General features: G+C 41.0%; 1 pseudogene; it reads left to right on the top strand.

Moving 5' to 3' along the window:
• The first annotated feature begins 1,420 nt into the window (after positions 1-1,420).
• On the top strand, positions 1,421-2,793 carry LOC149248370 (subtilisin-like protease SBT2.3 pseudogene; annotated as a pseudogene).
• Positions 2,794-3,323: the final 530 nt, after the last annotated feature.

The raw sequence follows: 3,323 nt of genomic DNA, 5'->3' as shown, positions 1-3,323 counted from the left end.
AAAGAAGAAATTATTAAGTTCGTTTAATACATGATTGATAAGGTTTTACAGTTCTTCAGGAAGCCCTGCCCATCTTGCTAGGTTCAGCAGCTCCAACACCTGCAGGAAATCAATAAAGAAAAAGTCATCATATCAAAGCCAAAAGTCAGAGGAAACGAGAAATTAGAGTTTGTTTCCAAGTTGTCAATGTGCCAAGACTCTACAACTTTACAAAGTGAATTTGCCAAAATCAAAGTCATCAAGACATTTTCATTGATTGAAGGGCCATTTTCACCCAAAAAGATCTCATTGAAGGGTTAAAGGACGAATTTTTTGTTTTGAGGCCGGAATTGTGCTGACAGTCAATGCGCAGCGCATACAAAGAGCGCGTGGCGCATAGAGTGCACGCAGCGCACTGGGCATCATTTGTCAGTGCATTTTTGTGTGCGCATGGTGCACCAAACCAGCGCGGTGCACTGGGAGTGCGCACGACGCATTGAGCCTTTCACCCTGCATTCATCAATGTTTTGTGATTTTTCAGATCAAATCATCTTTTCGATAGTGCTATCATACGTTCTTCAGTTCAGAAGCGGTCCACATATGAATTGGACCCGGATGATCTATCCAGTGTTCGAATCTGAAGTTGAATGACATCCAAAGAATGTGTTTTTATACTAGGATTCTTCTGATACAAGTTCCTTCATTCTCGGTATTCAAACAGAATGGCAATTGCAGCAAATGATTCACTTTGGTAACAATAGTCTCATAGCAGCTGACACAACATTTGAAATTAACAAGCTTAAGTATCCTTTGTACACTCTTCTCGTCTTTGATTCAAACTACCATGCTCTCCCTGTGGCGTGGGTTATTACGCGAAGTTTTACAAGTGATGATGTTCGTGGACCAAGGCACTTTGTATGAAAGTAAGGGAAGTTGCAGAAACAGAAATTGCCCCTGTAATTGTAAAGTACTGGGAACGAGCAGAATTTCTATTTGAGATTGTGCCAAAGCTCGCGAACATTAAAGTGGATGGAGGCACCATTAAGGGATATGGCTGCCCTGGTCTATCTATTCCTGGGAGTGCTCTTGCAATGACTGAACTTGCAAGGGTAGATGCTAGCTGTTCTACATTTATGATGGTTACAATTTCAATGTGTGGAAGTGAGGATCAAAAGAAAAAAAAAAATACCTCCCAGCTTCAGCTCGACTTGATATTATAGCATGTTGGGCTTTGATTGAATCCAACTATGGCAGTGATGCAAGCTCTTTGAATACAACAACAACCAAGGTGGAAGGTGGTTGGAAGTTAGATGGCCAAAAAAGATGGATCGGAAACAGTACCTTTGCAGACATACTTATGGTTTTTGCTAGGAATACAACCACAAATCAAATCAACGAGTTTATTGTGAGAAAGGGTGCCCCTAGGCTGAGGGTAGCGAAAATGAAGAATAAAATTGGGCTGAGGTGTCTTCAGAATGGGGACATTACTTTGACAGGTGTTTTTGTTGCTGCCGATGATCGTAGTTATAATAATTCTATAGTTTTTGGCAACAATCTCACAATCTCAGGAGTTGGACTTGCTCCTGGAACAGATGATGATGATATGTACAGTCTAGTTGCTACAACTCATGCCCAGAAGAATGGAACTGATGATATGTATGCCAATGAATGCCAAGATCCCAGTGAGCTGGAACAGCATCTAGTTGAAGGAAACATCTTGATCTGTAGCTACACAATAAGGTTTGTCCTTGGTCTATCTTCTGTGAGACAAGCAGTTATGACTGCTAACAATTTGAGTGCAGTGGGCATCATCTTCTACACAGACCCTTTTGTGGTTGGGTTTCCGTTCAATCCAGTCCCTTTGACGATGCCGGGATTGATCATTTCCTCTTCAGATGATTCTAAGACTTTTCTGAAATACTACAGTGACTCCATAACTAGAGATGAATCTAACAACATTGTTAAGTTTGGAGGAGTTGCCAGAGTCCCTGGAGGATTGAAAGCAGATTACAGCAAGAAAGCACCCAAAGTCATGTATTATTCTTCAAGGGGGCCCAATCCGCAGGACAATCTTTTAGATGCAGCAGATATACTGAAACCAAATATAATAGCTCCTGGTAATCTCATCTGGGCTGCTTGAAACTCTGTTGGCACAGATTCAGCTGAATTTGAAGGCGAGAATTTTGCAATGTTTTCGGGAACAAGCATGGCAGCACCTCATATAGCGGGAGTGGCAGCTCTAGTGAAACAAAAATACCCCAAATTTAACCCAGCAGCCATTGCTTCTGTACTATCCACCACTGCATCACTCAATGACAATCAAGGGTTACCAATTATGGCACAACACTCCTACAGCAATCCAGATGCCGATGCAATTTTCGACACACCTTTTGACATGGGAAGTGGATTTCTGAATCCAACTGCTGCCTTGGATCCCAGACTCATCTTCAATGCAGGTTATGAAGATTATATTGCGTTCCTATGTACCATAAATGGATCTGCACCTCTTGTTCTCAAATACACCGGTGCTGTATGTAGTTCAAATGTTGGAATTAGTTCTGACCTTAACGTTCCTTCAATCACAGTAGCTAGTTTGATCAATTCTCGTACCATTGAGAGGAGCTTTCTGAATATAGCAGGAAATGAGAGTTACAAGGCTCTTTGGAGTGCGCCATTTGGTGTTTCTGTTTCTGTTGCACCCACATCATTTACAGTTTCACATTGAAGCTTACAGTATTCCTCAATGCCACCGGTAATAGTACTACACCTAGCTTTGGAAGAATCCTTCTGCTTGGAAGTCATGGAACACCTTGAAATGGTTAGTCTGACTAAATGCGTGGTACCCAAATTGATATTTGGACTTCAGAACCTCATGGACCTAGAGTTACAATACGATGACTCCATGGCCAATGTTTATAAAGGACTGCAAAAAATTTCCTAATTTGAGAAGACTACAGCTGTCGCACAATGATAGATGTGTTGAATCTCTAGAGGAATTTGGAGAAGCTACAACATTTCCACAGCAGAAAGAATGGAAATAATATAGAGCATATAGCGGCTATGAAATGCTCTCAGGACACGTTGGGAGATATGCTTGCAAAACTAGACATTTGGATGCTGATTATAAAAAAATGGTTTTAATTAAAAAGGGGAAGGTGATAAGTCAAAGCCCGAAATGCCACAAAGACATCTACCATGGAAAAGAAATAGATAAAAGAGGCCAATCGATGTTCCACACCGTCTGATGTGAAGCTTTCATCAAAATTTATTTGGAGAACAAATGGAAATCACGCTTCATCTGGTAATCCAGATATCTCCATAAATAGTGCATATGCAAACAAGAA

Source organism: Pinus tabuliformis, chromosome 7 (assembly GCF_031772625.1).
Source record: "Pinus tabuliformis cultivar Carrire ecotype Pingquan chromosome 7, CPIR1, whole genome shotgun sequence".
NCBI lineage: Eukaryota > Viridiplantae > Streptophyta > Pinopsida > Pinales > Pinaceae > Pinus > Pinus tabuliformis.
The sequence above is the reverse complement of the archived record's forward strand: the minus strand, read 5'-3'. Positions and strand labels throughout refer to the sequence as shown.